This window comes from Manis pentadactyla, chromosome 11 (genome assembly GCF_030020395.1).
Source record: "Manis pentadactyla isolate mManPen7 chromosome 11, mManPen7.hap1, whole genome shotgun sequence".
In the NCBI taxonomy this organism is placed as follows: Eukaryota; Metazoa; Chordata; class Mammalia; order Pholidota; family Manidae; genus Manis; species Manis pentadactyla.
Window position 1 is genome coordinate 42,123,316 of NC_080029.1, and position 22,066 is coordinate 42,145,381.

The 22,066-nt window shown below is 37.2% G+C and overlaps 1 protein-coding gene across 4 annotated transcripts in view; it reads right to left on the reverse strand.

The window, feature by feature from the left end:
• The window catches only part of KIAA0586 (KIAA0586 ortholog), a 170,482-nt gene that overhangs the window by 1,276 nt on the left and 147,140 nt on the right, over positions 1-22,066 (reverse strand). The gene's annotated exons all lie outside the window — the stretch shown is intronic.

Genomic DNA, 22,066 nt, shown 5'->3' on the forward strand with positions numbered 1-22,066 from the left:
GAAGCTACAGGGGCATAACACAGAGGCTCCTCCCTGCATGCTTGGCCCAATGGCCCTGGGACTGGAGGAAGGCACTGAAGCTGGAGAGCAAGTAAGAGCTCTTTCCTCCCAGCAGGCACCAGTGGCATGTGCCTGTGATCACCAGCATTGCTCTGCGTACTGGGGAGCTCTAGAGAGTAGAGCTTCTGGGCAAAAGAGGGTGCTGCCTAGACAAAGTTATTATTCCATAGTAATCATTAGAAATATGAAATGGCATGAGAATTTTGTATGAACAAGGATCCCACAAACAACAGAAAGAGGGCTAAGGGAAACTGAAATCACCAATCTTCCTGATAAAGATTTCAAAATAAAAATCACAAACATACTAATGGACCTAAAGAAAAATATTCAAGATCTCAGGCACACCTTCAAGAAAGAGAGAGACACTTTGAAAAATACGGTATCTGAAATGAAACATACAAGAGAAGGATTTAAAAGCAGATTAGATGAAGTAGAGGAAACAGCAAATGAAATAGAAGTCAGAGAAGAGGTATACAAAGAAGCTGAGGCACAGAGAGAAAAAAGGATCTCTAGGAATGAAAGAATAATGAGAGAACTGTGTGGCCAATCCAAACAGAACAATATTGACATTACAAGGGTGCCAGAAGAAGAAGAGAGAGAAAAAGGGATAGAAAGTCTCTTTGAGGATATAATTGCTGGAAACTTCCCCAATCTGGGAAAGGAAATAGTTTCTCAGGCCATGGAAGTGCACAGATCCCCAAACACAAGGGAACCAGGAAGACAACACCAAGACATATAATAATTAAAATGGCAAAGATCAAGGATAAGGACAGACTATTAAAAGCAGCCAGAGAGAGAAAAAATGATCATGTTTAAGGGGAAGCCTATCACGCTATCATCAGACTTCTTTAGCAGAGACCTTACAGGCCAAAAGGGAGTGGCATGATATATTTCATGCAATGAAACAGAAGGGCCTCAAACCAGGAATACTCTATCCAGCAAGACTACCATTTAAATTAGAAGCAGGGATTAAACAATTTTCATCTAAGCAAAAGTTGAGGGAATTTCCCTCCCAAAAACAGTCTCTACAGTGTGGGAGGGACTGCTATAGAGGAAAGGGCTCCTAAGGCTAAACAGTTGTCAACAGAGAAAATACCACCACAGTAAAGGAAGTAGACCAATTAATTACTAAACAAATACAAAATTAAATCAACTACCCACAAAGTCAGTTAAGGGATACACAAAGAGTACAGAATATGACACCTAACATATAAATAGTGCAGGAGAAAGAAAAAGAAGGGAGAAAAAAACCCCATTAGATTGTATTTGAAACAGCATAATAAGCAAGTTAGACTATTAGATAGTAAAGAAGCTGCCCTTGAACCTTTGGTAACCACAAACCTAAACCGTGCAATGGCAATAAGCACATATCTTTCTATAATCACTTTAAATGTAAATGGTCTGAATACACCAGTCAAAATACACACAGTTACAGAATGGATGAAAAAACAAGACCCATCTATATGCTGCCTACAAGAGACTCACTTCATACCCAAAGACATACACAGACCAAAGCTGAAGGGATGGAAAAAGATATTTCACGCAAATAATAGGGAGAAGTAGGAGTTGCAGTACTTGTATCAGACAAAATAGACTTCAAAACAAAAAAAGTAACAGAGACAAAAAATGACATTATGTAATGATAAAAGAGTTGATCCAGCAAGAGGATATAACCATTATAAATATCTATGCACCCAACATAGGAGCACCTACATATGTGAAACAAATACTAACAGAGTTAAATTCATTTTAGAAGAATTAAACACTTTACTCACTAAAAACAACAGGTCAACCAGACAGAAAATAAGTAAGGAAAAAGAGGCACTGAAAAACACATTAGAACAGATGGACTGAACACACACCTACAAAACACTCCACCCAAAAGCAGCAGGATACACATTCTTCTCAAGTATATATGGAACATTTTCAAGAAGAGATTATATACTGGCCACAAAAAGAGCCTCAGTAACTTCAAAGGGATTGAAATGGTACCAACCAGCTTCTCAGACCACAAAGGTATGAAATGAGAAATAAATTATGCAAAGAAAACACAAAAGCCCACAAACACATGAAGCTCCTAAATAATCAGTCCCTCAATGACCAAATAAAAACATAGATCAAGCAATATATGGAAACAAATGACAACAATAACTCACTACTGCAAAATCTGTGGGACGCAGCAAAGGCCATGCTAAGAGGGAAAAATATTGCAATACAGCCTTACCTCAGGAAAAAAGAACAATCTCATACGAACAGTCTAAACACAATTAACGAAACAAGAAAAAGAAGAACAAATGACACCCATAGTCAGTAAAAGGAGGGACATAATAAAGATCAGAGCAGAAATAAACAAAATCAAGAAGAATAAAAGAAAGAATCTATGAAAGCAGGAGCTGATTATTTGAGAAAAAAAAACAAAATAGATAACCCTTCTAGACAGACTTATCCAGAAAAAAAGAGAGTGTACACAGATAAACAGAATCAGAATTGAGAAAGGAAAAATCACTACAGACACCACAGAAATACAAAGATTTATAGGAGAAAACTATGAAAAATTATATGCTAACAAATTGGATAACCTAGAAGAAATAGACAACTTTCTAGAAAAATACAACCTTCCAAGGCTGACCCAGGAAGAAACAGAAAATCTGAACAGACCAATTGCCAGCAATGAAATTGAATTGTTCATCAAAAAACTACCTAAGAACAAAACATGGACCAGATGGCTTCACCACTGAATTTTATCAAACATTTAGTGAAGACCTAATACTCATCCTCCTTAAAATTTTCCAAAAAGTAGAAGAGGAGGAAATACTTCCAAACTCATTCTATGAGGCCAGCATCACTCTAATACCAAAACCGGCAAAGGCACCACACAGACAAAAAAATTACAGACCAATATCCCTGATGAATATAGATTCAAAAATATTCAACAAAATATTAGCAAACTGCATTAAAAAACACATAAAAAAGATCATGCATCATGATTAAGTGGGATTTTTTCCAGGAATGCAAGGATGGTACAACATTCGAAAATCCATCAACATCATATACCAATTCAACAAAAAGGACACAAATCACATGATCATCTCCATAGATGCTCTAAAAGCATTTGACAAAATTCAACATCCATTCATGATAAAAACTCTCAGCAAAATGGGTATAGAGGGCAAATACCTCAGTATAATAAAGGCCATATATGACAAACCCACAGCCAATATCATTCTTAACAGTGAAAAGCTCAAAGCTTTTCCTCTAAGATCAGGAACAAGACAAGGATGCCCACCCTCCCCACTTTTATTCAACATAGTACTAGATGTCCTAGCCATGGCATTCAGACAACAGAAAGAAATAAAAGGCATCCAGACTGATAAGGAAGAAGTTAAACTGTCACTGTTTGCAGATGACATGATATTGTACATAAAAATCCCTAAAGAACCCACCCCAAAATTGCTAGAACTAATAAATGAATTCAGCAAAGTTTCAGGATACAAAATTAATACACAGAAATCTATATGCTATACTATATACCAACAATGAACTAGGAGAAAGAAAAATCAGGAAAACAACTCCATTTACAATTGCATCAAAAAGAATAAAATACCTAGGAATAAACCTAACCAAGGAAGTAAAAGACCTTTGCTCTGAAAACTATAAGACACTCATAAGAGAAATTAAAGGGGACATTAACAAATGGAAATATATCCCATGCTCATGGATAGGAAGAATTAATATTGTGAAAATGGCTATCCTCCCTAAAAGCGATCTACAAATTCAATGCAATCCCTATCAAATTACCAATGGCATTCTTCAATGAACTAGAACAAATATTTCTACAATTCATATGGAACCACAAAAGACCACGAATAGCCAAAGCAATCCTAAGAAGGAAGAATAAAACTGTGGGAATTACACACCCCAACTTCAAGCTCTACTATAAAGCCACAGTAATCAAGACAATTTGGCACTGGCACAAGAACAGACCCATAGATCAATGGAACAGAATACAGAGCCCCGATATAAACCCACACATATAAGGCCAAATAATATACAATAAAGGAGCCATGGACATACAATGGGGAAATGACAGCCTCTTCACCAGCTGGTGTTGGCAAAACTGGACAGCTACATGTAAGAAAATGAAACTGGATTATTGTCTAACTCCATACACAAAAGTAAAGTTGAAATGGATCAAAGAACTGAATGTAAGTCATGAAACCATAAACTCTTAGAAGAAAATATAGGCAAAACTCTCTTGAATATAAACATGAGCAACTTTTTCCTCAACAGATCTGCTTGGGCAAGGGAAACAAAAGCAAAAATGAACAAATGGGACTACATCAAACTAAAAAGCTACTGTACAGCAAAGGATCTCATCAGTAGAACAAAAAGGCATCCTACAGTATGGGAGAATATATTCATAAATGACATATCCAATAAGGGGTCGATATCCAAAATATAGAAAGAACTCACACACCTCAACAACCAAAAAGAAAACAACCCATTTAAAAAATGGGTGAAGGATATGAACAGACACTTCTCCACAGAAGGAATTCAGATGGCCAACAGGCACATGAAAAGATACCCACATCACTAATTATCAGGGAAATGCAAATTAAATCCACAATGAGATATCACCTCACACTAGTTAGGACGGCCAGCATCCCAAAGACAAGGAACAACAAATCCTGGTGAGGATGCAGAGAAAGGGGAACCCTCCTACACTGTTGGTGGAATGTAAATAAGTTCAACCATTGTGGAAAGCAAAATGGAGGTTCCTCAAAAAACTAAAAATAGAAATACCATTTGACCCAGAAATTCCATTCCTAGGAATCTATCCAAAGAAAACCAGATCTCAGATTCAAAAAGACATATGCACCCCTATGTTTATCTATATGGTACAGCACTACTTACAATAACCAAGATATGGAAGCAACCTAATTGTCCATCAGTAGATGACTGGATAAAGAAGAGGTGGTACATATACACAATGGTATATTATTCAGCTATAAGAAGAAAACAAATCCTACCATTTGCAACAACATGGATGGAGCAAGAGTGTATTATGTTCAGTGAAATAAGCCAGGTGGAGAAAGACAAGTACCAAATGATTTCACTCATTTTTGGAGTATAATAAAAAAGAAAAACTGAAGGAACAAAACAACAGCAGACTCTCAGACTCCACGAAGGGACTAGCAGTTACCAAAAGGGAGGGGTAGGGAAAGGGTGGGTCATGAAGGAGGGAGAAGGGGATTAAGGGGCATTATGATTAGCACACATAATGTAGCGGGTTCACAGGGAAGGCAGTATAGCACAGAGAAGACAAGTAGTGATTCTGTAGCATCTTACTATGCTGATGGACAGTGATTGCAATGGGATTTGTGTGGGGGGCACTTGATAATATGAGTGAATGTAGTAAACACAATATTGCTCATTTGAAACCTTCGTAAGATTGTATATCAATGATACCCTAATGAAAAAAAGGACATGTTATGAACTGAATGTTATGTGTCCCTAAAATTCGTATGCTGAAATCCTAATGCCTGATGTGATGGCATTAGGAGGTGGGGCCTTTGAGAGGTGCATAGGTCATGAAGGTGGAGCCCTCATGAATAGATTTATAAAAGGGGTCCCAGGGAGCTTGCTGGCCTCTTCTACTTTGTGAACACACAGTGGGAAGGCAGTGGCTATGAACCAGGAAGATGGGCCTTGATTTTAGACTCCCAGTATTCAGAACTGTGAGAAATAGATGTCTGTCATTTATAAGCCATCTAGCCTAGAGTATTTTGTTATGGCAGCCCAAAAGGGATAAGACAGTAATGAGTGCCAGAAGGTGGGTACAAATTATAAAGGCCAGCTAAGATTGAGTAGGAGTAAGAGCCTAGTTTCTGAAACCCAGACTTACCCTCTTAATGACTGTGTGGCTTTCGGCAAGTTATTTACCACTCAGAATTTCAGTCCTCATGTGTTAAATGGGTTAATAGTACCTACACCTTGCACAGTGCAGCAAGTAAAAAATAAAATTGGTAAAGAGCTCAACAATAGAGCTTAGCACTTAGTAAGTTTTCAAAAACTAAGAGTTACCATTACCACTAAATGATCCTACTATCATTACTATTACCATCAAGCAAATAGCTAAAATCCAATAGAAAACACACTGGAATAGCCCTAAAATAAGGGTTTGCTGTTAAGTTATAGAAAGAATATAATTCTTTTTAAAGTAGTAAGATATGAACCATGTAAAAACCATCTGAAGTCAAAGGTTGCTGAGGCACTTCACTCTTCCTCCTACTCCTAAAAAATGGATCCTTAACTCAGGATCATGTCATTAATGCTCATTTACTGAGTACCTAAGAGTGCTGTGCTGTTAGTTAACAAAACTGATAGAAGGGAAGCAATGTCAAAGGAGAAAATAGTCAAGTGGTCATTCAAGTATCATCGACATTTGACCTTGGAAAGTATTTTTCTCTGTAAAACAGACCTTTCTTTGTTATCTTTACATTTAACCAAATATGGGGAAAAAATTCCACTCCATGGATTGAGAGAAGCAGGAGGCAATATAGAAGCTGGCTGGTGGCACAGGAGAGGTAGTTTGTGATGAAGAATTCATTAATATGTTAAAATATGCAGAGTTGACCACATACGCATATTTATGTGTTTATACCCTAATTCACTTCTTTTAAGTTTAAAGTACATAGCCTAAAAAGATAAAGAATGCCACCTTGGTATTAGTTAAGACCACAACAATCTTCATTTCAATTTTCATGGATTTACCAAATATACATATGAATATTAAGTATCTTAAAAACAAATTATCTTAAACAATCTTAAAGACATCTCTGAGTCAAGAGTCACAGTACTCTAAAACTTCTTTATGTTTTTCAAGTAGTTTCTACAGTAACGAAGTGGAATTCTCAATTAAGTTTTTATAGGGACAACAATAAAAGCAGACAATTCTGGTGATTTCAAAGATGATTCAATCACAGCTGTCTAAGATGATCAGAATACTTGCAAAGGCAAATTTATTTCATATTAGGCAGTCTAAGAAAGTACTTTGAATATTATGCCATTCTTTTTTGCTACTTTTATCAATATCTTCTTTTTTATGACAGAGGGGATAGAAGTAAGATTTGGTATCATTATGGAAATGAAACATCACTAACTAATACCACAGTATTAAGAAGAAATAAGAATGCTTTAAGAAGAAAGCAATTATTATATCAATATATATAGAATAAATATTTTAAATAGGAAAAGATTTTTGAAATTTAGCTATGTCAGGATATGATAAGAATTACAATTATGAAAAACAATAGAACCACTTTTTAAGAAATCTTTATAGGACATAGCATTATTTAAATATTCTGACATTTTACAAAGCTGTGATGCAGAGTACATAAAATAACCAAAAGTAGTATCTAAGATCAGAGCTTACTTCATCAATAAACTAAAAACTAACACAAGGTATAGCTAAGGCCAAGAGCAAAATTAATTTTCAACCCACAAAATTAATTCAGCATTAGCTTTCCCCAATTATTAAGAGCAATTCCATTCCTTGAGTAATGTATGTTAAAAACTACACTAATGTCAATATTATTCTTTTCCCTGTTATCTAATTTCACCAAACAATTTTACATGTACCTTCATTTTCTACTATGTGTATTAAATTACTGATTAAATTGCTCAATGAGTTAACAAAAGCTGTAACTTTTTTTTAAACCTTAACAAAGTTTACATGTCTTAAGGCACATACTAAACTCAACTGTTATAAAGTTACACTATTTATTGCAGTTACTACATTATATTTATATAGAAATTCAAAATTTTGCAAAGATCTTTTCCCCAATCATCTTATCTCATCCTATCAGTAGTTTTGGAAGATGGACAATTCTGAGGCACAGAGATGTCAAAGTGGGTTTTTTCAAAAGCATATGCTCACTAACTAAATATCTATATAAATCCAGCATGTGAATGTAGCTACACTGGTGCTGCGAGGGTACACACAGTTGTAAAAGAAAGCTCTCATCCTCAAGAAGCTCATAATCTTGTGCTGGGGATAGACATGTAGAGCAATAGTTTAAATGGAAGTAGCAGTTGAGCTGGGACTTAAAAGATCAAGAAGGTGATGAGAACAACAAAATAAAGTCAAGATAGTTTGTTAAGGCTCTGAGTATTCTGATATTCAAAGTATTGATTGGATAGAAGGAATAGTGAGAGAAGGCCCTGAAAAAAGATCAGGGTCAAATTCTGTAAAGAATGGTGAGTTGCAAAATATTTGAACAGAGGAGTATTGTGATCAAACATATTTTAGAAAAGAAAAATTTAACAGCTGCATGGAAAATATGGAGAGAAGAGATGGATCTGTAGAAACAGTCCATGTAAGAACTGATGATCCTTGGCAATGGAAACAGATTCAAGATATTTTGGGGTGAGACTCAGTACTTACAAAGAATTGAGTAGGTCTCTGAGACGTAAAGTTCATTGAATAGGCAGTAATAAGACCATATAAAAGCTTGAGACTATTTTAGAGGTAGGGAAATACCAGAATCAGTTATACACTTGGTGAAGTTGAATGCCTGCAAGATTTGTGAATGGACTTTTCCAGCAAGTAACTGGAATCAAAGGTGTCAAAATTGCAAGGCAGTTTTAGAGATAGAGACTAGCAGTCATCTACATAGATATAATAATTAGAGCAATGAGAACAGTGATCACCTAGAGAGAAAACAGACAGAAATGATGACAAAAATCCAGGGAAAGACAAAGATGGGTGAATTAAGAAAAAAATAAAGAAAACAAAAGGCAAGTGTCAGAGAGATAAGTAGGAAGAGACCCAAGAGGGAAGAGTCACACACAAGGTAAGCAAGGTTTTCAAAAAAGGAAGTCTAGTGTAATTCATCTAATTCATATTGGTGGAGCTGAGACAACTCATTGCTTTTTGCATTATACCAAATATCTTCTTTATCCAAATACCTTCTTTAAAAGGTATTCCTTTTGAGGGGAAGTAAAAAGATGGTGGCATGAGAAGTGAGGCAGAAATCTCCTCCCAAAACCACATATATTTTGAAAATACAGCAAATACAACTATTCCTAAAAGAGTGACCAGAATTGAGTACATCAGCCAGTCTACCTCTGGGAGAAGTGAACATCTCACGAAAAAGGGTAAAGTAAAAAAGCTGCAACCTGGTGGGACCTGAGCACTTCCCCCACCACATCTCACCAGTGGGAGGAAGAGAATCAGGGTGGGGAAGGAGAGGAAGGAAAGGATTGCTAAATACCTAGCCCTACAAATTTACCCTGGGAGCACAGATCCACATTGCATCATGCTCTGGATATTAGAGGAGTTGAAACCCAAAGTCAGAGAGTAAGACTGCAAACAGGTTCCCACAACCGGCTACCCTGGGACAAAAGAAAAGCAGGTGCTTTGAAAGACTTCTCAACAGTCAGAAGGCTGCTAAAGGGGCAAGGGTTTAGGAAAAGGAACAGATGGACAAATCATCCAGGCACACTCAGCCCTGTAGGTTAGGAATTTTCAGGAGCTTCAGGCGCTCCAATCCCCTGGTTGGCAAGGCAGCCCCGAGGTCCCTCACCACAATCTACTACTCTTCCCTTCCCACCAGTACCTGCACACAAACCCACTGTCCCCGCCATTGCTGCAGACCAGCTGGAGGGCAGCCCTGCCTACAGCAACTACACAGATTAACACAGAGGCTTCTCCCTGTGCATGGTGACCAGGAAGCACAAAGGGTCTTTGCCCTCCTTGCAAACACCCATGAGGCTTGCCTGTGACCCCCACCATCTCCCTAGGCCATCCCAAGGGCCACCCCAACCACGGCAGCTTAGGGGATTAACCCAGAGGCTGTGCCCTGCACACGGTTAAGCAACACAGACAGTGGAGCAAGGCCCTGTGACCGAGAAGTAGGAAGGGACTTTTTCCTCCCCACTGACACTCATGCAGCTCGCCTGTGACTACTCCCATCATTCCAGGACTATGAAAAGGCAGAGGAAACTTGTTCAATCCCAAATCCCTCAAACACCAGAAAGAGGGCTCGGAGAGACTGAACTCACCAATCTTCCTGAAAAAGAATTCAAAATAAAAGTTGTAAGGATGCTAATGGAGCTACAGAAAAATATTCAAGAGCTAAGGAATGAATTCAGGAGGGAGATAGACACTGTAAAAAATATAATGACAGAAATGAAACAAACAATGGATGGATTTAAAAGCAGATTATATGACTTAGAGGAGATGGTAAATGCACTAGAAATTAGAGAAGAGGAATACAAAGAAGCTGAGGCAGAGAGAGAAAAAAGGAACGAATATTAAGAGAACTGTGTGACAAATCCAAGCAGAAAAATATTTGCATTATAGTGGTGCCAGAAGAAGAAGAGAGAGAAAAAGGGATAAAATGTGTCTCTGAGAAAATAATTGCTGAAAACTTCCCCAATCTGGGGAAGGAAGTAGTCTCTCAGGCCATGGAAGCCCATAGATCTCCTACCACAAGGGACCCAAGGAAGACAACACCAAGACACATAATAATTAAAATGGCAAAGATCAAGGACAAGGATAGACTATTAAAAGCAGCCAGAGAGAGAAAAAAGATCACATACAAAGGAAAACCCATCAGGCTAACATCAGAATTCTCAGCAGAAACCCTACAGGACAGAAAGGAGTGGCTTGACATATTCAATGCAATCAAACAGAAGGGCGTCAAACCAAGAATACTCTACCCAGCAAGATGATAATTTAAATTTGAAGGAGGGATTAAACAATTCTCAGTTAAGCAAAAGTTGAGGGTGTTTACCTCACACAAACCATCTCTACAGTGTATTTTAAAGGGACTGCTCTAGATGGAAGTGCAGCTAAGGCTAAACAGCTGTCACCAGAGAAAATAAAACCACAGCAAAGGAAGCAGATTAATTAAATACTAACCAAATGCAAAATTAAATCATCTACCCACAAAGACAGTAAAGGTATACACAAAGAGTACAGAATATGACACCTAACATAAAAAGAGAGGAGTAGGAAGAAAAAGAAGGGGGAAAAAAAAGAATCTACACATTGTGTTTATAATAGTGCAATAAAGGAGTTAAGTTAGACTGCTAGATAGTAAAGAAGCTGCCCTTGAACCTTTGATAACCACGAATCCAAAGCCTATAATGGCAATACACACATATCTATCGATAATCACCCTAAATGTAAATGGACTGAATGCACTAATCAAAAGACACAGAGTAATAGAATGGATAAAAAAGAAAGATGCATCTATATGCTGCCTACAAAAGACTCATATCAAACCTAAAGACATACACAGACAAAAAGTGAAGGGATGGGAAAAGATATTTCATGAAAATAATAGGGAGAAAAAAGGAGGAGTTGCAATACTTGTATCAGATAAAACAGACTTCAAAACAGAGAAAGTAACAAGAGACAAAGAAGGACATTATATAATGACAAAGGGATCAGTTCAAGAAGAAGATATAACAATTATAAATATCCCTGTACCCAACATAGGAGCACCCAAATATGTACAACAAATACTAATAGAATTAAAGGGAATAATAGAATGCAACACATTCATTTTAGGAGACTTCAACACACCACTCACTCCAAAGGACAGATCAACCAGGCAAAAATAAGTAAGGAGACGGAGGCACTGAATAACACATTAGAAAAGATGTACCTAAAAGACATGTATAGAACACACCACCCAAAAGCAGCAGGATACACATTCTTCTCAAGTGCACATGGAACATTTTCCAGAATAGATCACATAGTAGGCCACAAAAAGAGCCTCAGCAAATTCAAAAATATTGAAATTGTACCAATCAACTTCTCAGACCACAAAGGTATGAAACTAGAAATAATTTGTACAAAGAAAACAAAAAGGCTCACAAACACAAGAAGGCTTAACAACATGCTTCTAAATAATCAATGGATCAATAACCAAATTAAAGCAGAGATCAAGCAATATATGGAGACAAATGAAAACAACAACTCAACGCCCCAACTTCTGTGGGACGCAGCGAAGGCAGTTCTAAGAGGAAAGTATATAGTAATCTAGGCCTATTTAAAGAAGGAAGAATAATCCCAAATGAACAGTCTAAATTCACAATTACTGAAACTGGAAAAAGAAGAACAAATGATGCCCAAAGTCAGTAGAAAGAGGGACATAACAAAGATCAGAGAAGAAATAAATAAAATTGAGAAGAATAAAACAAGAGAAAGAATTAATGATACCAAGAGCTGTTTCTTTGAGAAAATAAACAAAATAGATATACCCCTAGCCAGAATTATCAAGAAAGAAGAGAATCTACATACATGAACAAATTCAGAAATGAGAAAGGAAAAATCACTGCAGACACCACAGAAATATAAAGAATTATTAGAGAATACTATGAAAAATTACATGCTAACAAACTGAATAATCTAGAAGAAATGGACAACTTTCTAGAGAAACACAACCTGGCAAGGCTGATCAAGGAAGAAACAGAAAATCTAAACAGACCAATTACCAGCAACAAAATTGAATTGGTAATCAAAAACTACCCAAGAACAAAATCCAGGGCCAGATGGATACACCCCTGAATTTTATCAGACACTTAGAGAAGACCCATTCTCCTTAAAGTTTTCCAAAAAATAGAAGAGGAGGGATAACTTCCAAACTCATTCTATGAAGCCAGCATCACTCTAATACCAAAACCAAGCAAAGACACAACAACAACAAAAAAGAAAACTACAGACCAATATCCTGATGAACATAGATGCAAAAATACTCAACAAAATATTAACAAACAGAATTCAAAAATACATCAAGAGGATCATAAACCATGACCAAGTGGGGTTCATCCCAGGGATGCAAGGATGGTACAACATTAAAAAATCCATCAACATCATCCACTACATTCAAGGACAAAAATCACATGATCATCTCCATAGATGCTGAAAAAGCATTTGATAAAATTCAACACCCATTCATGATAAAAACTCTCAAGAAAATGGGTATAGAGGGTAAGTGCCTAAACACAATTACGGCCATATATCACAAACCCACAGCCAACATCATACTCAACAGTGCTTCTAAGATTGGGAAAAAGACAAGGATGCCCAGTCTCCCCACATTTATTCAACATAGTACTGGAGGTCCTAGCCACGGCAATCAGACAACTCAAAGAAATAAAAGGCATCCTGATTAGTAACGAAGAAGCTAAACTGTCACTGTTTGAAGGTGACATGATATTGTACATAAAAAACCGTAAAGATTCTACTCCAAAACTATTAGAACTAATATCTGAATTCAGCAAAGTTGCAGGATATAAAATTAATACACAGAAATCTGTTGCATTCCTATACACTAATGATGAACTAGCAGAAAGAGAAATCAGGAAAATAATTAAATTCACAAGTGCACCAAAAAGAATAAAACACCGAGGAATAAACCTAATAAAGGAAGTGAAAGACCTATACCCTGAAAAGTACAAGACACTCTTGAAAGAAATTAAAGATCACACTAATAAATGGAAATTCATCCCATGCTCTTAGCTAGGAAGAATTAATATTGTCAAAATGGCTATCCTGTCTAAAGCAATCTACAGATTCAATGCAATCCCTATCAAAATACCAAGAGCATTCTTCAACAAACTAGAACAAATAGTTCTAAAAATGACATGGAACCACAAAACACCCCAAATAGCCAAAGTAATCCTGAGAAGGAAGAATAAAGCAAGGGTATTATGCTCCCCAACTTCAAGCTCTACTATAAAGCCACAGTAATCAAGACAATTTGGTACTGGCACAAGAACAGATAAATAGATCAATAGAACAGCATAGAGAGCCCAGATATAAACCCACATATATGGTCAATATATGATAAAGGAGACATGGACATACAATGAGGAAATGACACCCTCTTCAACAGCTGGTGTTGGCAAAACTGTACAGCTACATGTAAGAGAATAGAACTGTATTACTGCCTAACTCCATACACAAAAGTAAACTCAAAATGGATCAAAGACCTGAATGTAGGTCATCAAACCATAAAACTCTTAGAAGGAAATATATGCATAACTCTCTTGAATATAAACATAAGCAACTTCTTCATGAACATATCTCCCCAGGCAAGGGAAACAAAAGCAAAAATGAACAAGTGGGGCTACATTAAACTAAAAAGCTTCTGTACAGCAAAGGACACCATCAGTAGAACAAAAAGGCATCATACAGTATGGAAGAATATATTCATAAATGACATATCCGATAAGGGGTTGACATCCAAAATATAGAAACAGCTCATGTACCTTAACAACCAAAGAGCAAATAACTCGATTAAAAAATGGGCAGAGGATGTGAACAAACACTTCTCCAAAGAAGAAATTCAGATGGCCAACAGGCACATGAAAAGATGATCCACATCACTAATTATCAGGGAAATGCAAATTAAAACCACAATGAGATATCACCTCAGATCAGTTAGGATGGCCAACCTTGAAAAGACGAGGAACAACAAATGCTGGTGAGGATGTGGAGAAAGAGGAACCCCATTACGCTGCTGGTGGGAGTATAAATTAGTTCAACCATTGTGGAAAACAGTATGGAGGTTCCTTAGAAAACTAAATATAGAAATACCATTTGACCTAGGAATTCCACTCCTAAGAACTTACCCTAAGAAAACAGGATCTCAGATTCAAAAAGATATATGCACCTCTATGTTTATCACAGCACTATTTACAATAGCCAAGATATGGAAGCAACCTAAGTGTCCATCAGTAGATGAATGGATAAAGAAGATGTGGTACATATACACAATGGAATATTATTCAGCCATAAGAAGAAAACAATTCCTACCATTTGCAACAACATGGATGGAGCTAGAGGGTATTATGCTCAATGAAATAAGTCAGGTGGAGAAAGGCAAGTATCAAATGATTTCATTCATCTGTGGAGTATAACAACAAAGCCAAAACTGAAGGAACAAAACAGCAGCAGACTTATAGAACCCAAGAATGGTCTAACAGTTATGAAAGGGAAAGGGACTGGGAAGGGAGGGATGAGGGGATTAAGGGGCAATACGATTAGCACATGTAATATAGGGGTGGCATGGGGAAGGAAGCATAGCACAGAGAAGATAAGTAGTGACTCTGTAGCATCTTACTATGCTGATTGACCATGACTGTAATGGGGTATGTGGTGGGGACTTGATAATAGGGGGAATGTAGTAATCACAATGTTGGTCATGTGTAACCTGAGCATAGGATTACATATCAATGGTACCTTAATAAAAAAAAAGTACTCCTTTTAAAGGTGGTTGAGAGAAATTCCATGGAAGTAATATATAATGGTAGGGGCAGCTAAGGAGAGGAGCTGTGATGAAGTTTCAAGCTCAAGTCTCTTTGAGATAGGTCAAGTCTAGGGTCCAAATGAAGTCTATTGTCCAGTCACTTGGGAATGGTCTCATCTATCATGCTGTCAGCATGAGGCTTCTGTGCTGGAATGAGTAAAAAGCCTGTAGAAGAGTGGGGTGGGGTGGGGAGATAAGAGCATGGATTCTGGAATAGGGCAGTGCTGGGCTCATCCATCCATCTATGCACTCAAGAGATATGAACTGACCACCTACTACATGCCAGGTACTGTTCTAGACTCCAGAGATTTCAGCAGTGAAGGAAACAATTTCAATGCCATCATATTCCAGTTGGGTGTAGGGCAAATGACAAACAAATAAGGAAATAAACACTGAACATGTCAAGAGGCGATAAGTGCTGTAAAGAAAAATAGGTAAGAGTGAAGAGGGATAGTGAGTGATAAGAGACTTTGGGAAAGTTATGTAACTTCCCTAAACCCTAGTTTCCTCATCTATAAAATAAAGATAAAAGTACCTACTGTAGAGGGTTTTATAAGGATAGAATGGGAAAATGCATATAAAATGTTTTGTATAGTGCTGGCACATATAGAGCACTCAAAACAGATTAACTCTTACTTTTATGTAACTGGAAAGGATCTATACCAAGAAACAATGACCCTGAGGATGGGCTGCAAACGAGTGTCTACTTTAGGAAAGGGATAAGACCGTTTCAATGAAATGCACTAAGAAAAAACCTCCACAGCTCCAAAGTCCTCCAAACAGTTATACTCTTTTAACTCAGTAGTGATGCTTTAATCAACAAGCTATGTCAGTAAAATGTACCATCCTATTAAAAGGTGTTTGTTAATGTGCATTTTGGGAAGACTTTTTCAAGTGTTCATTCACTTCAGTTAAAAAGTCAGTTTTAGAACTTTAAAAGAGAACTTTTTAGTCTGGGGACATAAAAAAAATCACTTTGATTACTGTTAATTGGCAAAAAGAGTAACATTCATATCCAGTTATGGAGTCTAACTTTTTTAAGGAAACATATAATATCTTAATAAATCATCTTTAAAGCAAACATAAATCTTTTACTTATATTAAATGTAGTTTGATGCTTTATAAGTTTGATATTTTTAATTTCCACAGTCATGTCATTACTCTATGACATAATTGTTTCAACAGCTGTTTTCAGGTTTGTTTTTCAAATAGGAGACTATTCCTTGATTTCATGGGTTCTCAGTACGTCATTTAACCTGGCATACATTCAAGTTGGAGATGACATTGAGTCAGACCATGCATTTGAAACTTCCTCAGACATATATTTTTTAGACATTTGAAATTCACATTTTTTTGCTTTAAAAATATTTAAAATTCATAAACAAATTTCATGTTTTCTGTTCTTTGATGTTGGATTTATAAGACTAAAGAACAGAAAAGCTAAAAGTAATTTATTCTAAGTAATACAAGTGATAATACAGCATTTTTAATGTCATCTAAGATTTTGCCTGTACATTTCATGTATATTTTAAAAAATACACATAGCTTTCTAAAAGCCTTTTAGGTTTAGATAATACATGTCATCACAAAGTTTTAGTTTCTGACTCTAATCCTCAAACACTTGGTAAACCATTATTATATCTCTGTTATTTGCAAACCGAGAGGAACACAAACAAAGCATTTCTCCATAAAACAACATAAGACAGGCAGAGAAAAGAAGGAAAAGTTTCCTCAGAAGAGCACAGCATCTCAAACTCTCTATTCAGAATAAGTGACTGCATGTGGCGCAGGTGACATTTACTAATTTAGGGTATTCTTCTATAATAAATAGAGCGACTTTAAATTGCCTGGATTTGGGCTTTTCTGCACGCAGATAAAGACTGGTTTCTTAGATACTACACATTTAAACATTTAAAAGGAAACAAAATTAAATAATCTTTAATTTAAGTACATGAAAGATCTTAACCCAGAGTCCATGGATAGGGGACCAGAGATCCGTGGATACCCTGATAGGTTATGCATATTATTTTCATACAAGTACAGTTTGGCAGGGAAATAGGTGGCCATAGCTATCAGTGTCTTAAAGGGGTTTGTGGCCCCCAAATATTTCAGAATAATTGACTTAAAGGATACCCCAGCCCCATATGTGAATCACATTCTCTGAGTTGTTTTTCAGCAGTAATGGTGGAATATAGGACTCTTCCTGGTAACTGTGAATGCTTTATTCTAGCAACGGCAAATCTATTTCAGCATTTAGCAAATTGCACTGCAATGATCTGTTTATGTGTCTGTCATATTCCACTGACAATATATTCCTTAAGACTGATACTGATTGTTTTTGCCCTCTGTGTGACTAGAACAGTAGGTATCTGTGACCTCCTCACCTTGTATTACCATTATTTGCTTGTGGGTCTCTTGTTCCTGTTAAGTATTGCTCCATGAGGGCAGTAACATTGTCTAATTTACCTCTGTATTCTACAAAGTTTTAGCATAATGGTAGATACTTAGTGGGCCTTTAAAAGACTGCCGAACCAAACTGAGTTGTTTCTACCTAGAGAGTCTGGTTTCTCAATGCCTAACAGCTTGCTTAGATTCAAGCTGACCAGATCTTGTCTTTAAAATCAGCTCTGAGTTCCACCAATGCAGTTGCTTCCCAGCTGTCCATGAAAATGTTACAGTATTTCAGCTGTGTTTTATTGAGTTCTTGAAGCATTTTTCCTGTCCACCCTGGGCTCTTCTACTCTTGCTTTAATTCCTTGTTTGAGCAGCTGCTAAACTGTCCTGCTGTATTCAATTCTCCTCACATACTTAACCCCACCCTGCAGATTTTGCAACACCATAGCTTTAGTGCTTGAAAACGAATACTACAAGTCTTGATGAAGAAGGTGCCTGGCCATTTGATGTTAAGTATAGTATGTAATTTTTGTCTCTGCTTTCCAGAATTAGTCACTATTAAACATTTCTTTCCCTTTATGTCTACAAAGGTGATTTAAAATGTTACCTGTAGTCTCATCCCAAAATATGTGTTAGACATATAAATCCTACAATGTTTTTAAATTTACTATTTCTTTCCTTTTTAAAATGAATTGACAGATGTTTATTTTAAAATTTAGAATTTAAGATAAAAATAAAGCTGCTCCTATAGGAAGTATATACGTATCAGCACCTGGAAAAACAACTCCAATTCTTTTTCCTCTAAAAAGCAATAGTTAATGTGAAAGATTTGTTTCTTCTCTTGCCAGGCTCCAGCTGCTTCACTTTGTTTAAAACTGACTTCAAAGTTTAAACACTGTCCTGTCCCAACAAATAACCTCCCCCAGATGGAATTATCTCAAATACTGTCCTCAGTGCTCTGAATACCACACCTGCAGCCTTTTAATTCAACATTTTATAAACTTTCCAGAGGGAAATCATTTTTTTCAGTCCCTAGCTTGTGCCTTTTGTAGAGTGGAATTTAGTGCATGAAGGGAGTTCCATAACTGGGGTGAGTTTATAGATAGTTTAGAAGAATTAAAAATTGGAATTAGTTCTTTCTACTGTGATGATTATTATGAAAGAAGTCATAAGGAAATGAAAAAAATCTAAATAGAATGAATAAAAGCATGCGGTATGTATGTGTATATATATATATATATATATATATATATATATATATACACACATGAGTGGAATATTACTCAACCAAGTTCACAAATTTCAAAGTAAAAATCTTATATGTAAATAGAGATGTGTGGCACAGACTAGACTCAATTTGTGTCCAAACCATACCACCTGGTGAAGCTACCTGAAAATTTTTTTCATAAAATCAGTTGAATCTAGAAATAATCCTGACTCATTCCTATTCACTACAAAGAACACAAAGCAAATGCAAGTCCACAGTTACCCTCATAAAACCAGGTAAACAGAAGCCCTGATCCAATATCCTTAACATAAAAAAGGAAGTTAAACAGCTGATTTTTAATGACTATCAATAGAAAATTACTTAGCCTAATGAATTATCTTTATGCATCAAAGATTAGGGTAAGGGATAAGCAAGGGATCAGGAAAAAATGTGCAATTTGTATTAAATAAAAGAAACTCATGGGCTATTTCTTCCAAGGTTAAAAGTTTTCACAGGCTCTCTAACTTAAGGATTTAATCATTACAAAAAGTATAGAACCTCCCTTCACTCTAGGCCAGTCTGGGGCATACTGCCTAACACAATCTATGTGAAACAACAAATAAAGTTGTCAGAGAACATAAAAAACACTACACTGTTAAACCAAAGAAAATTTTTAACATTAAAATGAAATAGTCCAGGTAAAAAATTATAGCAGAGTAGGAAGGCAAGGCAGAATTCTCCCACATACACACCAAGGAAGCATCTACAGCAAATACAACTAAATCTGAAAATGACCGGAAGACAGCAGAACAGGCCACCTACACCTGGTGAAGAAGAGAAGACCACACAGGGAAGGGTAAAGTGGCAGAGCTATGATCTCTCAGGACCCAAAGCCCCTCCTGATCCCAGCCCACAAGCAGGAGGGAGAGGAACAGAGTAGGGAGGGGACAGGTGCTCAGGAACCCTGCACACCTGGCCCTGGAGATCTGCTCTGAAACATGAGTCCACATTGCATCAGGCTTTGGTGATTAACAGGGCTGGACATGAGGGAGAATTGGAGCACTCTGGGAGGCTGAGATTCCTGTCAGTTGTGGAGGACAGACTCACTCCTGTGAGACCCAACACAGAGGTGGCAGTTTGAAAGATTTACCAGCAGGGGGAAGTGTGAAAAATGTTCTGGGGTTGGAAGGAGCTCTCTCCAAAGGAGAAAGGACAGGTGGATAATGCTTCCCCAGCCCTCTCTCAGCCCAACTGCTCAGGAGCTCACAGGAGCCAGCCCCAGCAGTCCATCTCCCTTACTAGCAGCTCAGCTCAGCCCCACAGCAGCACTTTTCTGCACACCCACCCAGCTGCCTTAACCCAGTAGCAGTCAGACTTTGCGGCCTGGCAGGCAGAGGAAGATTTTACCAGCTTTTCCAGACCTCTCTCATCCCAGATAAGGCCCCTGCAAGAGCTAACTCCATATGCTCTTCTCCCTAGCTGGTGGCACAGCAGCTTTGTGCTCCCCTGTGCACCAACCAGCCTGCCCTGCCAGCCCAGCAGCACCACCACTGCTGCACAGCAAACAGAGGGTGCTCCCACCCACAATGATCCCAAAAGAAGCACCACCACATGGCTCACAAAGAGCTAGTTGAGGAGAACTGCCAGCCTTTACTGACAGACATCACCCACTCCCAGCAGACAGGCAGACAGGCGACCTTGCCCACAGCCCACCAACAGCAACTGTGGCCCCACCACAAAGGAGAACCAGGCAATGGTGAGCAGAGTATTGAGTTTCTGGGTATGACAGCATGCTTTCTTCATGAAGCCATTACTGTCAGACCAGGAAGCATAGCTGATCTATCTAATTCAAAGGAAGAAACACAGAAACCCAGACAAAATGAGGAGGCAGAGGAATATGTTCCAAACAAAAGAACAAAATAAGACATCAGAAAGAAGCCTAAATGAAGCATAGATTAGTAATCTTCTTGACAAACATTTCAAAGTAACAGTCACAAAGATGCTCACTGGTCTGGGGGAAAGAATTGATTATCTCAATGAGAACTTCAACAAAGAAACAGAAGAATTGAAAAAGAGCCAATCAGAGCTGAAGAATACAATAACTGAAATGAGAAATACAATGGTAGGAATGACTGGTAGACTACTGGAAGTAAAAAGACAATCAATGAGATGGAAATTAGAGAACAACACAATAACTAAGCTGAGGAACAGAGAAAAAAGAATTTTTAAAAATGAGAAGATGGTAAGAGAGCTATGTGACAGCTCTAAGTGAAACAATGTTTGTATAGTAGGGGTCCCAGAATGAGAAGAGACACACAAAAGAGTAGAAAGTCTCATTTAAAAAACAAAAGCTGAAAACTTCCCCAATATGGGGAAGGAAATAGACACCCAGTTCATGAAGTGCAGAGACACCCTAACTAAAGGAACCCCAGGAAGGCAACACCAAGACACATAGTAATAAAAATGGCCAAGATTAAAGATAAAGAGAGAATCTTAAAAGCAGCAAGAGAGAAGCAGACAGTTACCTATAAGGGAAAATCCAAAAGGCTATCAGATTTCTTAGCAGAAACTTCACAAGCCAAAAGGGAATGGCATGAATGTATTGAAACAGAAGAACCTTCAACCAAGAATCCTCTACACAGCAATGCTATCATTCAGAATTGAAGAACAGATTAAAAGTTTCCCAGATAAACTAAAGTTAAGAGAAGTCACCACCACTAAATCAGCCTTACAGGATATGTCAAAGGGGCTGCTGTAGATGGAAATGTTCTTAAGCCTAAATATTTTTCATCAGTGAAAACTACAGTTAAGGTAGCAGACCAATTACTAAGCAAGTTTCAAGTTAAAATAACAATGGTAAAATCAACTATACACAAAATCAGTCAAGGGATACACAAAAGATATAGTTTATGACATGTTATACATAAAGTGTGGAGGAGGAATAAAGAAATAGTAGTTTTAGATTGTGTTTGAAATAAAGCAACTATCAGTTTAATATAGACTGTTATTTAGGAAACGCTCTATGAACCTTATGGTAACTACAAACCTAAAACCTTTAACAGATACACAAAAAATT